Raw genomic sequence first — 19,754 nt, forward strand, 5'->3', positions numbered from 1 at the left:
CAAATGTGATGCGTAACACGAGAATGAACCTCATTGGTTCTTGCTGAAGCTCAAACGTGATGCGTAACATGAGAATGAACTTCATTGGTTCTTGCTGAAGCTCAAACGTGAAGCGTAACACGAGAATGAACCTCATTGGTTCTTGCTGAAGCTCAAACGTGATGCGTAACACGAGACTGAACCTCATTGGTTCTTGCTGAAGCTCAAACGTGAAGCGTAACACGAGAATGAACCTCATTGGTTCTTGCTGAAGCTCAAACGTGATGCGTAACACAAGAATGAACCTCATTGGTCATTGCTCAAATGTGATGCTCAAATGTGATGCGTAACACGAGAATGAACCTCATTGGTTCTTGCTGAAGCTCAGACGTGATGCGTAACACGAGAATGAGCCTCATTGGTTCTTGCTAAAGTTCAAACGTGATGCGTAACACGAGAATGAACCTCATTGGTTCTTGCTGAAGCTCAGACGTGATGCGTAACATGAGAATGAACCCCATTGGTTCTTGCTGAAGTTCAAACGTGATGCGTAACACGAGAATGAACCTCATTGGTTCTTGCTGAAGCTCAAACGTGAAGCGTAACACGAGAATGAACCTCATTGGTTCTTGCTGAAGCTCAGACGTGATGCGTAACACGAGAATGAGCCTCATTGGTTCTTGCTGAAGTTCAAACGTGATGCATAACACGAGAATGAACCTCATTGGTTCTTGCTGAAGTTCAAACGTGATGCGTAACACGAGAATGAACCTCATTGGTTCTTGCTGAAGCTCAAACGTGATGCGTAACACGAGAATGAACCTCATTGGTTCTTGCTGAAGCTCAAACGTGATGCGTAACACGAGAATGAACCTCATTGGTTCTTGCTGAAGCTCAAACGTGATGCGTAACACAAGAATGAACCTCATTGGACATTGCTCAAATGTGATGCTCAAATGTGATGCGTAACACGAGAATGAACCTCATTGGTTCTTGCTGAAGCTCAGACGTGATGCGTAACACGAGAATGAACCTCATTGGTTCTTGCTGAAGTTCAAACGTGATGCGTAACACGAGAATGAACCTCATTGGTTCTTGCTGAAGCTCAGACGTGATGCGTAACATGAGAATGAACCCCATTGGTTCTTGCTGAAGTTCAAACGTGAAGCGTAACACGAGAATGAACCCCATTGGTTCTTGCTGAAGCTCAAACGTGATGCGTAACCCGAGAATGAACCTCATTGGTTCTTGCTGAAGCTCAAACGTGAAGCGTAACACGAGAATGAACCTCATTGGTTCTTGCTTAAGCTCAGACGTGATGCGTAACACGAGAATGAACCTCATTGGTTCTTGCTTAAGCTCAAACGTGATGCGTAACACGAGAATGAACCTCATTGGTTCTTGCTGAAGCTCAAACGTGAAGCGTAACACGAGAATGAACCTCATTGGTTCTTGCTTAAGCTCAGACGTGATGCGTAACACGAGAATGAACCTCATTGGTTCTTGCTGAAGCTCAAACGTGATGCGTAACACGAGAATGAACCTCATTGGTTCTTGCTGAAGCTCAAACGTGAAGCGTAACACGAGAATGAACCTCATTGGTTCTTGCTGAAGCTCAAATGTGATGCGTAACACGAGAATGAACCTCATTGGTTCTTGCTGAAGCTCAAACGTGATGCGTAACACGAGAATGAACCTCATTGGTTCTTGCTTAAGCTCAAACGTGATGCGTAACACGAGAATGAACCTCATTGGTTCTTGCTGAAGCTCAAACGTGATGCGTAACACGAGAATGAACCCCATTGGTTCTTGCTGAAGCTCAAACGTGATGCGTAACACGAGAATGAACCTCATTGGTTCTTGCTTAAGCTCAAACGTGATGCGTAACACGAGAATGAACCCCATTGGTTCTTGCTGAAGTTCAAACGTGATGCGTAACACGAGAATGAACCTCATTGGTTCTTGCTGAAGCTCAGACGTGATGCGTAACATGAGAATGAACCCCATTGGTTCTTGCTGAAGTTCAAACGTGAAGCGTAACACGAGAATGAACCCCATTGGTTCTTGCTGAAGCTCAAACGTGAAGCGTAACACGAGAATGAACCCCATTGGTTCTTGCTGAAGCTCAAACGTGATGCGTAACACGAGAATGAACCTCATTGGTTCTTGCTGAAGCTCAAACGTGAAGCGTAACACGAGAATGAACCTCATTGGTTCTTGCTTAAGCTCAGACGTGATGCGTAACACGAGAATGAACCTCATTGGTTCTTGCTGAAGCTCAAACGTGATGCGTAACACGAGAATGAACCTCATTGGTTCTTGCTGAAGCTCAAACGTGAAGCGTAACACGAGAATGAACCTCATTGGTTCTTGCTTAAGCTCAGACGTGATGCGTAACACGAGAATGAACCTCATTGGTTCTTGCTGAAGCTCAAACGTGATGCGTAACACGAGAATGAACCTCATTGGTTCTTGCTGAAGCTCAAACGTGAAGCGTAACACGAGAATGAACCTCATTGGTTCTTGCTGAAGCTCAAACGTGATGCGTAACACGAGAATGAACCTCATTGGTTCTTGCTGAAGCTCAAACGTGATGCGTAACACGAGAATGAACCTCATTGGTTCTTGCTTAAGCTCAAACGTGATGCGTAACACGAGAATGAACCTCATTGGTTCTTGCTGAAGCTCAAACGTGATGCGTAACACGAGAATGAACCCCATTGGTTCTTGCTGAAGCTCAAACGTGATGCGTAACACGAGAATGAACCTCATTGGTTCTTGCTTAAGCTCAAACGTGATGCGTAACACGAGAATGAACCCCATTGGTTCTTGCTGAAGCTCAAACGTGATGCGTAACACGAGAATGAACCTCATTGGTTCTTGCTTAAGCTCAAACGTGATGCGTAACACGAGAATGAACCCCATTGGTTCTTGCTGAAGCTCAAAACGTGAAGCGTAACACGAGAATGAACCCCATTGGTTCTTGCTGAAGCTCAAACGTGATGCGTAACACGAGAATGAACCTCATTGGTTCTTGCTTAAGCTCAAACGTGATTCGTAACACGAGAATGAACCTCATTGCTTCTTGCTGAAGCTCAAACGTGAAGCGTAACACGAGAATGAACCTCATTGGTTCTTGCTGAAGCTCAAATGTGATGCGTAACACGAGAATGAACCTTATTGGTTCTTGCTTAAGCTCAAACGTGATGCGTAACACGAGAATGAACCCCATTGGTTCTTGCTGAAGTTCAAACGTGATGCGTAACACGAGAATGAACTCCATTGGTTTTTGCTGAAGCTCAAACGTGAAGCGTAACACGAGAGTGAACCTCATTGGTTCTTGCTGAAGCTCAAACGTGATGCGTAACACGAGAATGAACTCCATTGGTTCTTGCTGAAGCTCAAACGTGAAGCGTAACACGAGAGTGAACCTCATTGGTTCTTGCTGAAGCTCAAACGTGAAGCGTAACTCGAGAATGAACCCCATTGGTTCTTGCTGAAGCTCAAACGTGATGCGTAACACGAGAATGAACTCCATTGGTTTTTGCTGAAGCTCAAACGTGAAGCGTAACACGAGAGTGAACCTCATTGGTTCTTGCTGAAGCTCAAACGTGATGCGTAACACGAGAATGAACTCCATTGGTTCTTGCTGAAGCTCAAATGTGATGCGTAACACGAGAGTGAACCTCATTGGTTCTTGCTGAAGCTCAAACGTGATGCGTAACACGAGAATGAACTCCATTGGTTTTTGCTGAAGCTCAAACGTGAAGCGTAACACGAGAGTGAACCTCATTGGTTCTTGCTGAAGCTCAAACGTGAAGCGTAACTCGAGAATGAACCCCATTGGTTCTTGCTGAAGCTCAAACGTGATGCGTAACACGAGAATGAACTCCATTGGTTCTTGCTGAAGCTCAAACGTGATGCGTAACACGAGAATGAACTCCATTGGTTCTTGCTGAAGCTCAAATGTGATGCGTAACACGAGAGTGAACCTCATTGGTTCTTGCTGAAGCTCAAACGTGATGCGTAACACGAGAATGAACTCCATTGGTTTTTGCTGAAGCTCAAACGTGAAGCGTAACACGAGAGTGAACCTCATTGGTTCTTGCTGAAGCTCAAACGTGAAGCGTAACTCGAGAATGAACCCCATTGGTTCTTGCTGAAGCTCAAACGTGATGCGTAACACGAGAATGAACCTCATTGGTTCTTGCTGAAGCTCAAACGTGAAGCGTAACACGAGAATGAACCCCATTGGTTCTTGCTGAAGCTCAAACGTGAAGCGTAACACGAGAATGAACCCCATTGGTTCTTGCTGAAGCTCAAACATGAAGCGTAACTCGAGAATGAACCTCATTTGTTCTTGCTGAAGCTGAAATGTGATGCGCAACACACGTGATGAATGAACCTCATGAACACGCTTGAGCTTCTGTTTGCCACCACTGATGTGTGCATTGATGAATGTTTATATGTGAATAAAAGCCTAAATTCAATCTGTTCATCATTTAAAGCGATCGAGTCTCTTCAGAACATTTGGACTAAACCGCTCAATTCATTTGGATCAGTTTTACAATCTCTTTATTAAGTTCTTGAAGCGTTGAAGTGGTAGTTGCGTAGCTGTCAATGGAGGGACAGAAAGCTCTCGGATTTCATCAAAAAGATCTTAATGTGTTCCGAAAATTAATTAAAGTCTTACGGGTTTGGAAAAACATGAGGGTGAGTAATTAATGACAGAATTTTAATTTTTGGGTGAACTATCCCTTTAATTCTGAATGTTCTCTGAATGTTCAAAATGTCCAGTATTTTTAGGTATGCGAATGTTAAGAGAACATTCCATTTGAGAACATTCCATTATGAGAATGTTACTTTTGATTGTTCTCTGAACATTCTGAAACATTTAAAAAACTTTAGACGATTCCTTTGTTTGTTCCTTCCTTTCATGCTAACGTTTTGAGAATAAAGACCAGATAACTCTGAAGAGACGTTCTATTAATGTAACTGGACGATTGTTTGTTCATATAGCTTTTGAATGTTCTCTGAACATTATAAAACATGTTAGACGAACGTTCAACTAAATAAAGTATAATGTTAATGTTTTGAAGTAAAGAAGTTTACAACTTGTTGCCAAAGGTCTTAGAATGTTCCCTGTTAGCTGGGTCTGTGTTCATCAGGATGCAAAGTTAAACAATGATACATTGACATAATGGTGAGAAAATGATAACAGAAATGTTCATTTTTGGGTGAACTATACCTAAAACAAACAAAAAGGTGTATTAAAACACACATTCATGGACGTACATACTGTGTCAAACAGGGACAAATGTGAAAGAGGATGTGTTTTGCTGAACCCACACACATACACACACTCACACATCCAGTCATGTTGCATGAAACTTCATAATATCCTGCAGCATAATGGAGACAGTGAAACACGCATTAGTCACGGCTGCTCCTTTAAGAGCAGGATATAAAAAAAATCCCCCAGTACATGAGCCTCGGGGTCAGGTGCATTTTTGACTGCCGTGGGAACCACAAAATGAAATGTGTGAACGTATCTGTCTCACCTCTGGGGCTGGGCCGGGGAAAAGAGATGAGACGCGCTGTGAAAGACACACACTTGCACTTTCACACAGTCCTGATCTGTCGTAAAGCGTTCAGACTGCTCGTGGCCCGGGTTAATAATAAATCATCTGGGGGCTGTTCATTTCAACAGGCCAGAACAGGTGCCAATCAAACGCTTTCGCCAAGAAAACCATGGGAATATCAGTTCAGAATATCAAACATCTTCAGACTGAAATAACAGAACACATTATTGAATTGGTCATATAAATAGATAAGCAAAATACTTCTAGAAAGTTGCCATGCCCTACACCCAGTGTGATACTCTCTCCAAAACGATATGATCGTGCACGCAGTTATCAAACACTCAAACTACTGAGAGAGAGATTACATTGAACATTTGTGCTTTATAGTTTCTCACACTGCGGGTTCATTTAAAACATTAAGTGAAGATAAAAAAGATTATTAAAAATGGTGGAAATATCCAAGAAATAAGTGGCAGTTACATTACTTTATTCATGCAAGTTTAATCTAAAATCTCAAGGGGGGATGAGCCCTAAAACTACTGAAAAATATATACAAATATATACAAATATATATTTAGCCAGCAGCCATATCACCCTGTAGCCCAAGACTGGTTGCCCACTGAAGCTAAGCAGGGTTGAGCCTGGTCAGTACCTGGATGGGAGACCTCCTGAGAAAACCAGGTTGCTGCTGGAAGAGGTGTTAGTGAGGCGAGCAGGGGGTGCTCACCCTGTGGTCTGTGTGGGTCCTAATGCCCCAGTATAGTGACGGGGAAACTATACTGCCAAAGAGCACCGTCCTTCGGATGAGACGTTAAACCGAGGTCCTGACTCTCTGTGGTCATTAAAAATCCCAGGATGTCTTTCGAAAGAGTAGGGGTGTAACCCCGGCATCCTGGCCAAATTTGCCCCTTGGCCTCTGTCCATCATGGCCTCCTAACCATCCCCATATACTGATTGGCTTCATCACTGTCTCCTCTCCACCAGTAAGCTGGTGTGTGGTGGGCGTTCTGGCGCAATATGGCTGCCGTCGCATCATCCAGGTGGATGCTGCACATTGGTGGTGGTTGAGGAGATTCCCCCCTTCTATGTAAAGCGCTTTGAGTGTCGAGAAAAGCGCTATATAAATGTAATGAATTATTATTATTATTATTACAATGTACTCATATTTTGGCAATGTGAAGCTAGTATTCACCATGCCAAATAAGCCAATTAATTTTAAATGTGACAAACCACAAAGGTAAAGACTGACTTCTGACACTGATTAAGGTTTTAATTTTCAGTAATTCTTCATGTCTGCGTCACTAGTGTCTATTCAATATCTGTTGTGGGTGTGCTTGTTTTTGGGATGTTTCACTGGTTCCAGAATGGCATTTTTCACATCGACAAGACAAGACTGAATACGAGTTCATGGGATAATAGCGCTGTATTGTATCAAATGGGTTCCTGCAAGGCACTCTTGAATCAGTGCATATTTGACGGATCATACTTGGAAACGGTTCTTCATTTGTTTTTAAGCCTACATACCGGTACAAAGATTAGTACAAACCTTTCATTCATATTCCTGAGGAAAAAATACATACAAAATACAGACTATTTTAAAGAAATGTTTCACCCTGGTATAGGTTACACTTTTTTTCCATGGTCCACTTAAAGTGCCTTGAAACGCACAGCATGATTCAATGTGTTGATGTAATTGACACTGAAACAGGAAGAGGGGGCGGGGCATATCTAACAGCTCCTCCCCTTTTTAAAATAGCCAATAGCGTTTCGATCATATATCACAGCTCGGCTAGAGCCGTTGAGCTCGGTGAAGCCGCAGTTTCCTCCTAATCTCTAACCGTTTCTCCTCCTAATCTCCTCCATATCGCTCTAATATACAGCATCTAATATATATCAGACTTCATTCAAACCAATCGAAAGCTTCGATGAAGCAATCGATGTGCCATTCACCATGCAGAAAATAGTAAATGTGACTGATTTTAGCCTCAGCTTCAGCGTCTATTTGTGTAGGGGGCGGAATTGGATTGGACAGAAAATTTGATGAGAAGTGCAGAGTGATGTCTTCAAAATCAATGATCCATGCAAATTTTGTCATTGTTTTGGAGCACTCTAGCTTATAGATAACAGTAAGGCTAACATATTCATACTAAAAGCCAAAAAACGTACATTTCATGGGGACTTTAAAGCGTGTGTCAGTGATTTCTGAGAAACAGTGTTGAAAGTGGATCTGACCTAGCATCAAAACACACTTGTAGCCAATCAGCAGTGAGGGGCGTATACACTCACAAAGGGGGAGGTGCCCGTGTGTGTTTGTGAATTTGGGGGCGGAGCTATCAAGATGATCCTTTAGGGTAGGGGTGTGTTTGTTTTGGTGATTTTGAATATCAACAGCGTTTCTCAGAAATCGCACCCTTAAGACGTTCTACTAACTCTCATTAGAGTATTAGTAGACTAGTAGGGCTCAGGTTTGTAGAATAAGTTGATACTGTATGTAGTTGCAAAGTTACTTACAGTCAGTAGAATGTCTGTTAGGGAGCATAAAGATAAAATATTAGCAGATATTAAGCAGACAGTCTACTAATTACAGTATATAATGACTGCTAGTTGACATGTAGTTGCAAAGGTTATTATAGCTAGTAGAATGTCCAGTGGACCATCGAAATGAAGTGTTCCCCATTGGTATTTTTCAAGCCCTTCTTCACAGAATCAGCAGTGAAAACCTTAAATGTGACACTTAATGTTTAGGAACAGAAAACCACTAAACTAAACAATGCTAACCTCATTAAACATTTATGCACTTTTTACAGTTGCAAAAACATGCACACTGTGATTATTTTAGCTTGCATTTAAAGGGAATAGAAAGAAAAAAAACTTTGTCTAATCAATGTTGTTAATAACTTTCTATTCTATATCTATTTATATATATAAAAAAAAAAAAATCCCACATGTACTGTGCTGGACTAACTGGGACTGGTCACGGCACTTCCATATGGTTGCCCCATTGTTGGTTTGATTGCTTATTGCTCTCCTCATATGTAAGTCGCTTTGGATAAAAGCGTCTGCTAAATAATTAAATGTAAATTTAAATAGAATAAGAACATTAACCCAGGGTTTAGAAATATACAGTTTTAAATCTCAAATCCTGACTGACCAGATGATTCAAAAGTCAAGAAGTTGCAAACAAATGAGACGACCCCCTGTATTTGAATGTGTAGACGGCAGTGGAAGTAAACTGGCGGTGATTTTAAGGGGTTTTGTTGTGGCGGTATGGAGGTGGGCCCGTCGGGTCAGCGAGGTCTCCAGAGAGATCACTTCTATCTGAACTTTTATCGGCTGAAACATCTGTTGTAATTTCTGTCAAATGAAACTTTTATTACCTGATCATTAAAGTCCTGGCGATGGAAAAAACAGATGTCCGCGCTGCTCTTACGACCGCTGCTTTTTATGGTGTTGGTGAAAATTGAACCAAAGGGAGGCCTTCCCCCCCCCCCCCCATCTCCATTATAAAATTAAGGGGGAAATGATTTCCACATTCCACGGACAAGAGGGGCACTAGTGGGGCGCTGTGAGAGAGGAGCAACCTGTGTGTGTGGGGATAGAGGACTAGCACACAGAGAGAGAGAGAGAGAGAGAGAGTTTATTAGTTCAGAAGAATGGCCCGCTGTGAAGGGCTCTACTGTGTTTATTAGTGCCTCTCCAAGACTCAAGTACATTAAAGGAGTTGTTCTTTATGACATTTACTTCAGTCATGTGAAAAAGCTGCCACCACATTGATAGGGTGTTGCTGTGTGGTTTCTGAGGCACTCTGGCCTGTTTACATCTGGTATTAAGAAGCGTTTTGGACGATCGAATCACATGGACGACGCTAAATAAAGGTGTAAACGCGGTCTAAAACATTTTGAGCTTGTCCACTTTCGACCACTGGAACGCATTCGACCGGATTGCTATCGTAGTGTTAACACTCATGTGGTCGAATGCGTTCAAACAGCCACAAAAAAAAATATTTTCTGGAGTGTTCCTATAGGCGTTTCAGAAAAATATATACATTTACCCGCCCCTCAAATAAATCAAGACAGAAGTGGTTGAAAGTGGACAAAATAGACCAAACAATAAAACACCAGGGATTGTGTCTCCCTTTACTTGTGATCCAATCGACCAAAACGCATCTTAATAGCAGGACTAAACAGGTCCTCTGATTGTTTTTAGGCCCAATCCCAATTCTATTTTATACCCCTTCGCCTAGCCCTAACCCCTTCGCCTAGCCCTAACCCCTGAAACAGAGTGGCAAGGTGTAGGGGTGAAAATATTCCCCTAAGAAATGGGACACCACTACCACTGTTACACATCATTTTACGTCGTCGCTAGCGCCTACGTAACAGGAGATGCGGCGATGTTTATCACAAACTTCCAAGGTGCCGTCGTCAGCCGCAGTCACCGCAGTTGTGTGGGTTTCAGCTATTTTTTTGCATTTGTCTTATTAAGTTCGCAGAAAACAACGGAGATGATGATATCTTCGACACCTAGGTTTGCTGGTGGATCAGTTTATGGTATGTATGATGGCTGCAAAGACGTTTAGTTGCAATTTTAACGTAACGTTAGAAGCTGTACATGTAAAACGTCCGTGGACTTGTATTCTGTGGTGTTGTATAAACACCTTGGAGGTATAGATCTATGTTTGTATCCATTTATTGAAATGTTTACAGCGATTTTTTAACAAACGTTTCTTTGAAGAAAATGACCGTAAATATGAACACAAGATTGAATGTAACAAAGAAAATCATTATTTGTCATTAAAATACTTATTAATACCAAAAGTTCTTACATTTACGGGTCTCCTTTTTTGCTTGGGCAGCCATTTTGCGTCTGTAGCCGGTGTATTTCTCATACCCCTTCGTTTGAAGTGTGATCCCGAAAAATCTTCGTTTGAAGGGCTATCTGGCCCTTCCCCCTACCCCTACCCCTCCAACCAAGAGAGAATCGAGACAACCCTACCCCTTCACTTGAACACGCAAAACAGAGGGGAAAGTGAAGGGGTAAGGGGTAGAATTGGGATTGGGCCTTAGCATGTTGCTAATGTGTTTGCCACGCAATTGCTGTTCTAAATCTTTTCTGGAGGGTTACTAGGGCGTTTCCAGGCAGTTACCAGGTGCTACAGTATAGTTGCCTCAAAGGTCAAAAGAGTCCTCAAGATGAAGACCCTCTGAAGAAAAGGTGAAAGCAGTCGCAAATTAGTAAAGTAACAACACACCTCTCATCAACAAGACACGATTTGAGGAATCATTCAAACGCTACAGAACGTCGCTCACACTGCAGTTTACTGAGCGTTTGAGGTTTCATCAGAGTATGCACAATAATAAATGTGATACTCAGCTAAACCTAAATATATTCACTACTGCTTCTAGGTTTTAATATTAGTGTTGGCATGAACTGAATGCAGACTTAAATAGAAACGGACTTCATCTCTTTTGGGGAATATTTGCATGATGTTTTGGAAATGGGTTCTAGTTCTTTGCTCATGAGGAATGGGAGACAGAAGTGAACTGATCTCTTGCTGTTCGCAGCGTGTTTGACCGGCTCAACAAACTCCAAGAGAGAAATAAAGATAAAGACAATGGCTGCTTTTATTTTCTTCTTTAGCCGCACATTCCACAGAAAGCATGGAGATCGGCCACCCTCGTCGCAAAAAAAATGAATCATGGGCAGACAAATTTGTGTCTGGGTTGCGTTACTTAACTACAGTCATAGGTAAGGTTACCGGATTTTTCCTCATCTATGCTCTCGTTCAACTTTATTCAGACTCTATCTACCTTTCTGTATTGGCAGCCTGACTGTTGCCATCTCTGGAAATAAATCACACACACACACTGTGTATCACTTCTGAATCACATTATTGTAACAAGATGATGATAATGTTTCTTTTAAATTTTCAGTAATAGTGTGAACTTGGTTTGACCCCCAGATAAGGGTGGTGCAACAGAGACATCCACAACAATGTGATTTTAAAGGTGATTTCTGTCTTTGATTGAATTACATTACGCCGGGGCTAGTTGTCACACTTTTTATGCCAGTTTATTTATGAAACTCAGTTCCTATATACTCACTAACCTTACAGTTTTAACTGCAAAAAGCTACATTATAAAAATATCATGATTTACAAACTAGAAAGCTAAGCTTATAAAGCTACTAATAGTGAAAACCAGCATTTGTCTAATAAGATATTTGATTTAAAGTTTCTGTGGTTGCTGACAAATGTGACAACTTCATTTGTGACAACTAGCCCCGGTCTTCTCTTTTGTGTTTTGGGATGCTTCTTTCAAACATTAGTTTTGTTAACTGTTGAGAGAATAAACATATTTGACACATAATTCAGCTTTAAGGCGTTTTCAAAATCACACACTAATCATTTATCAGATTATTTGCAAGCCTTGCAAACTATTAGTTCACAAATCTGGAATGTAGTGAACGCCGTCGTTGTGTGAATGTGTGAGTGAATGGGTGAATGTGAGGCAGAATGTAAAGCGCTTTGGTGGCCATAGGTCTATGAAAGCGCTATATAAATGCAGTCCATTTACCATTTACCATTTAGTGGGAAACTATACCAAAAAAAAAAAAAAAAAAAAAGTAAATGTCATTAACATAACCGGCATGACCTGTCCTGAATATTTTATCATGTTTACCTAACACAATAACTGCAACAAAGAACACAAGTCATTAATAGATTTTTTTCCAACTTCCTTAAAGAGACAGGACATTTACATGTAGTTGCCTAAATAGTTAAACAATTGTACTTACACTTAATTTTGTGATAGGATAGTTTATAAACAATATTTTTTTTAATGAGGGTGACCAAAAAATCTAATTTGTTATGTTATATATACATTTAAGTACTTACTTATGAACACTTGAGTACGAAATGGATTTAAAAACACACCACTACTCCTCCAATGCAAATCAAACTGTAATGTACATGTAAACTGTCATACCTGGGAACATTTCTAAGGATATGATTGATTTATTTATGATTGAGATGATTTATCCTTCTCCTTTAACTACTTCTGATATGAAAAAATCATTGATATCCAGGGAAAACTTGCTTTACACTGTAAAGAACTCAACAAAAGAAAAACAGATGTCAGCATGTTTATCCAGTTATTATTTATTATTGGATAAAATGCATGCATTGTATTTGACTCCACTTTGTAACACCACTAATTTGTGTAGTCATATACATTACCTGAAATGCACAATGAACACTGCCATCATAATAAAGGACTAAATTATCAACTTTTAAATGTGATCATCTGCAACTTTCTATGGAACTCACATGAATGAACGTTCTGACATTTATGGAGTTTATCTCCTTCACAAACACACATTTGTTTTTCCTATCATGGACCTTCATTGATATCTAGGCCTATTGGTTTTATACAGAGCTAATAATGTTTTCTTTCCAATAGCCTACACTTCAACACTTTCTGTATTTTTACATTTTTTTATTAAGACGTGATTTAAGTAGTCTATGTTTATTAAGCTGTGGTTCGTTGTAGATTCTGACTCACTTTTTGCATTTTTACAAACATTTAACAAACAAAAGGCTTCATTATAAGTCATTCAAAATGTTATTTTACGTCTGTTTTCCACGTTTCGCTATATTTGTGAGGTTGTAAAGTACATTTAAATAAGATAGCGCGCGCACACAGACACACACAGAGAGAGAGAGAGAGAGAGAGAGAGAGAGAGAGAGAGAGAGAGAGAGAGAGATGGTCTACACGCGTGTGTTGAGGACATGAGCAGGAGGAGGAGGAACTTCAGGTCGCTCATTTATTGAACGTTTCTTCACATTAGTGCACTTGAGTGCGCCACACACGCAGGGAGCGAGACACACACCGCAGAGCTCTCGAACACACACACACACGATCGTAACCGGCTGATCTGAGATTGAAAGCTTCGAGTGTATCAGCGTCGGGATGCGTCATTATATCCGTGTGTTTGCGCGTTGATCAACACACTTCACGCAGGATGGAGAGGAAACTTTGCTGAACTTACAGCTGATTTTTCTTTTGCTTTTTTCCAGATATGGTGAGTGCATCATTTACTTACTGATATTGTCTTTGTATTTCTGACGATAACAAACCGATAATATGTCCTGTCTGTGTAATAGACATATGCCTATCGGTTATCAGAAAATCTCATAAAAACGAAGAGAAAAAGCAGGATCGCATGACGACGCGTTTGTTAACTTAACATAAATATCCAGATATCTGATCAAACGCGGATAAAAAAAAAGGTACAGTCATATGTCTTAGGAGAACAAGTTTTCCCCTTTATTGTGCTTTAAAGGAAACCAAAACACTGATCTGAATAATAAATCATACATTTATCTAGAACCATAGAGCAACTCACGGTCCCAATAACCATATTTTTTAAAAGAGTGCAGACAAAATAACACAGGGCTAGATTTGTCATTATTCATATTCTTATTTTTATTCATATTTTATAGTTTCGCATACAGTAATGATAATGATAATTTAGATAATGCTTGTTTGATTTGAGTTGACATGAACACATTAACGGTGTCCCACACACTTAAAAATGAAGACTAGGCTCTTTAATGGTTTTTAGTTTCAGAACTTTCTGCCATAACAAAAACTATATTTGCGTTGTTATACGGCGATCAGCATCTAAACACTGAATAATAATCTCGATTTACAAACAGAACCCTTTACACAAACACCATTTAAAAAAGTGCTATATTCTGAGTACAATTAAAGATGAGTTTGTGGGTCATTCAGATGTTAAGCATGTGAAGGCATTAGTGCTTCAAATCAGATGTGGTTCTATTGGTAATTTGTAAGCACCATTAAAAAATAATGGTGGATAACAAAAACACATCCCTATCCTATGAAGCAGATCTATAACACCACCAAATATTATCATCTGAGGCACTTTCCCCATCAAAAACTGATTAATACTGGTATCTGGTAAAATAAATATAAAAGTGTATTGTTGATATTTTTGCATATCATTACATGATTTTAATTGATTGTCTTGCTGTGAAATGCTGCTTCAGTTTAACTCCCTGGCATTTATAACGCAGGACAGTTTCTGAAGGAAAAAGGCTCCCTCTATTATTAAAGACCAAAGAAACTTGAGTGCTTTTCAGAACCATCTTCTTAATATTGAACAAAATACTTTGATTTTCATATCTAAACATCTGTGTAATTCTTCATTTAATTTATACACATCATTTAAACACTGAGTAGTCTTAGTTTGTGCATACGTGTCCATTAATGCGAGCAGAAATGTGGCTGTTTGAAATAAAACAATGGCGGATGTCACGTCACGCTAGACGGCTACTCTGAAATGGTGATGTTTAAAGACGGGAAGCTAATAAGATAATTTTAGGGTGCCTTGCTAAGCGCTTTTCAAAGAGAAGCATTCATCTTCATCCTTGAAGCTCTCACAACCCCCCCTGCTCAATACATTTTCATGAGAACGCTGGTCACTATTGCTCAATTCCAAATGATTATCCATCCAGATCTGCAGTGCTAAGGTTAAAGCGACCCTGTATCGGATTCTGAGAACCAAAACCTGATGTAATTCTGATCCTAAACTTTCTCAACTGTAATGATTCCACCGCCGCCATGACTTTGCATCACCACAAACAAGTCCAAGAAATATTGACTCATGCACGGCAACTCTGTGGATTCAGTTTTTCTAACATGACTATGATAAACTGAATAATATTTCTCATTATAAAACATACTGTATGCACAGAATGTAACTATTTTTGTATTTGGTAACTTGTATTGTGAATAGAATGAACTTTCACTGTCTAACACTGCTGTTTCTTAGACAAAAAATTTTTAAAGAACAAAATAGCATTTCACTATTAAATTATTTCTATTAAATTTGGTGTCCTGCTGCTGACTCTCTAATCTGTGCACACTTGATTCCTCTTTAAAAGAACCAAACTCAAACCTGGACCGAGTGAAAATGAACCCCATCCGATGCTTTGAACGTGGAGTCAGATCTCTTATTCTCAGTCTCTCGATGTGGATTTGGAGTACATGCGTGCCATAGACGACATGAAGAATGCAGCACATGCTGATATTTTTATTAATTAAAACCCATCTTTTAGCGTTTTAATAATCCCCCTCGGTTGAATTAGTTTGACACCACCCATTCTTTTTACTGTTGGAAAAACGTTGGACGCGCGCATCAAAGGTCACGTGCACAGGGTCAAGTTTGATTTAACGCTCTCGTTTTCACTGTATAATAACACCAGGTCTCATTCTGAGCCCGTCATGGTTCTGATTAGTAACTCTAATAAATTGTGAATAAGCTGCACAATTCCTGGTCGAAAGCGAGGCCTGAGTTCCCCATCCTGAGCACCCCCTCCTAAGAAAACACAAATTAATTCCTAAAGTCCTCTGTAGCCAAAGGTTTCTGGAATGATAAATATTTTCATAGGAAGCAAGGCTCTTCCTGAGTTTATCGGCGCTCGTTTCATTACGGGCCGGCCGGCCGGCGTTAACCCCTCGGTTTGGAGGCCTTGAACTCTGCTTCTGCTTTGAATTGTCAACCGATCCTCTGCTTCCAGATGGAAGATAACCTCGGTTGTAATGAGCAAAATATTTAGCTAGCGCCCACAGAGGTGTTCCCGGAGTCTCGTGAGTCTCGTGCAGCTGAATGTGATCGGCGGTGAAAAGCCGTTGTCGCAGTTAACACTTTGCCACATCATCACAGTCGCAACTGTGGCTCTGAGGAAATGTGTTCACTCTCTGGATAAAGAGCAAAACCTTTCATGCAAATATAGGAAAAGCAGCAGGATTAAACAGTGCAACAATCTTAATACAACTCAAGCATCTCTAATATTGTCGCTCATACTCAGAATTAGAAATGTATTGCTAGATTTCTAGTCAGCCTTTTCCTGAAATGTGTACAGGAAGGCTTTAGTAGAAGAGTTACGGTCTGGGGCCCGACTTCACATACACCCTCGCTTTGATCAGTACAAACCGTCTTTGATTACAACCAAACCTCCCTTTTGTAAAACTAAGAATCTTGTTGTGGTCAAATGTTGAATGTTTGAGGTGATTCGCGTTACTCCTGAAGGTTTAATCACTGACTGTTCATCATATTTGGCTTTTCACAGTGAAGGAGAACATGGACATATCAGAGAATTTTAGAATTGTGATTGGGGAAAAAAATATTTCTATAGTAAGACATATTTTAAATGTTTGTTTTGCTGTAAAATATTTAATTAGAAATCCCTCTGTGAACTCGTGATTGTTTTTTTAATGTGTCGTCTAGTAATAATGAACAACAAGAAAAAGTTACAGAAATTAATTGGTCAAAAGGTGCAGGACACATGAATGATTTTTGCATTGTCTGAAGTAAACGTGATCAATGCTGACTTGTGCACAACCACTGCCACGATGCTAGGGTGTTGCTATGAAGCTGATATCATCTGGGTGGTTGCTAGGTGGTTGCTAGGTGGTTGCTTCCTGCTCAAGTGAAAAGTCTCTGATATTCTGGTCTGTACTCGGATATATTCATCAATGTGGGATTCCACAGCATTTAGTTATCATTAACCAAAATTATAAGCAATGGTATAATGACAAATGACAAAATACTGTGTGCATGAGAGATTTTGCATGATAATGTGAGTAGGAAGCAACACACAGTTTTGCAGTTCCCTTTAAGTCGGACACAGACAAACACACACACATACACACACAGGCACACATACAGACAGAGGCACACATACACACTGATACACACACACACAGGCACACACACACATACACAGGCACACACACACACACACACACACACACACACACACACACACACACACACACACACACATACACACACTGATACACACACACGGTCATCCAAACCCCTCCTTTTCCCTACAGTCTCATTCTTTCACCAAACAGCAGCTGGTTCTTCAGCTATTGCCAACCTTTAGTCCTTATCTTATATCTTAGAGACACACACACACACACACACACACACACACACTTGCTGGCAGACATGAGCGTCACAATGTATCACTGTCATGGAGTCATAAAGCAAAGTGGTGTGTGTGTGTGTGTGTGTGTGTGTGTGTGTGTGTGTGTGTGTGTGTGTGTGTGTGTGTGCATGTGTGCGTGTGTGTGTGTGTCTGTGTGTGTGTACAAAACTATATTTTGGCGACAAATTTGTACCCAGAAGTGACCAAAATCTGACAAAATCTAAAAAAAAAAACCAACGTCCTCATTTGTAAAAGTGGTATAAAAATAAAGCAATTAAAGGCTTTTCTAAAAATGTAAAAATGCAGAAAGTTTTGTGTGATGGGTAGGGTTAGTGTAAGGGGATAAAATATACAGTTTGTACAGTATAGAAACCATTACATCTATGGAATGTCCCCATGACAGCTGTGTGTGTGTGCGTGTGCGTGCGCGTGTGTGTGTATGTGTGCACGTGCGCGTGCATGCGTGTGTGTTTGTGTTCCAGCTGCTGTAATCCAGTGAATTAAATACTTGCATATGAAAGGTGCTTAATATGGAACTTGTTGGATGCAAACCAAAGAATTGCGTTATTCATCCAACAAATGAAGGCTGATATGAAAATAACATCATTACAGTGCTGACTGTCTGATGGCACCCAAGTAGAACTTGGACGTTTCTACCATCGCACCACACACACACACTGTTATGCCTTTCAGCCCTAATATAAATAATGCTTATATTGAGATTTCTTTTTTAATAACACTAATTGTATCAACGGCTCAAGCAGTTGACAGGCTAGAACAACACAACTCAACGCCACAGTCTCACCAGTGAGTAACACAGCATCAATCAACATCTGAATGAGAGATTTTCTTTCTCATAATCAATTTCTAAAGGTGGCGACTGAAAAACTTGGATCGTACACAATCTAAACAAATTAGGTGTCTTGAATAAGCTGAAACGTTCCTCCTCTCCGCCTGTCGGGCGCGTTTACACATGCTAACAGCCCTCGGGGCAAAGAAGCAGGAAATTTTTCAACAGGTTTCTTTGATGAAGTCATAAATCATTCACTGAGTGTCCACAACAATGTAAGTTGTGAGTGTTAGCATATGCAGCTTACCGTGTCTCAAAGGTTAAAAGTTCAAGTTCAACTGAATAAACTACTTATTGTTCCTATGCTTTCATTATGTAGATGGTGCAAGGCTGATTTTTAAGTCTTGAGGATATTAAATCCAAGTCAAACTCAATTTCAATGGAATATTCTTGGATAAATACAACTTAAGCTCCATTGAATAGCATATACTTAGGGTTAGTGATTTGACGAAAGCCCTAAACTAAAGTATAACATTTTGTCATAACTCATCCTGAAGCTTGCATGCTATGCTACGTACAGTACTTGAGGTGTGCGGTTACTTTCCTAAGCATTCAAGCTGATGACTGGATGATAAAACTAGCTTCTGAATATCATAGAGACTTGAGCTAATAAGCAACAAAAAAAAACTTAGCAACTGCATAGCAAAACCCTGGCATCAACACTCACGATTTCTTCAGAGAAAATCTAGCTTCCACACTGAATGAAAACCATGTTTGCAAGCCTAAAATAATAAAATATGATTATACCCTTGTGAAGAAGAAGTACACTTTAGTATATATATTTAAAATAAGTACTTATGGAACTAATATACATTAAAAGGGCAAACTGAATGTAATGTTTTCAAACACTTAAATACATGTTATTTTAATGAAATAAAATTGCATTATAATTTAAATTTCTATTAAATGCAGTTAGTGCTTTTTTGACACACTTAATCAGTACATCTTAATATGTAATTTCATTATTACTTCTATTGTCTTTTTTAATTTGCTTAAAGTATACTGCTGAATGTACTGACAAGCATTTAATGTCACTAATGAAACTAATGTATACTAATGAAAATGTCATTTCTAATGAAACTTTTATGTCATGCATTTAGATATATCTGTATGATGAATGATGAAGTTGCAATTTAGTGCATTTAAAATGTGTTAACTTTACATGTTATTAACTTAAACACTACAGTTAAAATCAAGTACTTTACATGTGCTTTAGTGCAATTAATTAACACATCAAAATATGTCTACTCCATTAAAGCACGACGCAAGATTATTAAAACTTTAATGACTTGATTACAAAGTGCACTTTTTTGAACAACAG

At 39.8% G+C, this 19,754-nt stretch overlaps 2 protein-coding genes across 4 annotated transcripts in view; one reads left to right on the top strand and one right to left on the bottom strand.

The window, feature by feature from the left end:
• The window catches only part of rtf2 (replication termination factor 2), a gene marked incomplete at its 5' end in the record, with an annotated part of 87,855 nt that overhangs the window by 67,567 nt on the left and 534 nt on the right, over nt 1-19,754 (bottom strand). The window lies entirely within an intron of this gene.
• Nucleotides 13,272-19,754, top strand: part of eya2 (EYA transcriptional coactivator and phosphatase 2) — a 45,767-nt gene continuing 39,284 nt past the window's right edge. The window contains exon 1 of one of the 3 annotated variants that reach the window (XM_081380492.1): nt 13,272-13,640. The gene's annotated coding sequence lies outside the window, so the exon portion shown is untranslated. The remainder of the gene's footprint in view (nt 13,641-19,754) is intronic. The other 2 variants (XM_081380490.1, XM_081380491.1) reach the window with 2 other exon arrangements.

The sequence above is a fragment of the Scardinius erythrophthalmus genome (genome assembly GCF_964197995.2).
Source record: "Scardinius erythrophthalmus genome assembly, chromosome: 12".
NCBI classification, from domain to species: domain Eukaryota; kingdom Metazoa; phylum Chordata; class Actinopteri; order Cypriniformes; family Leuciscidae; genus Scardinius; species Scardinius erythrophthalmus.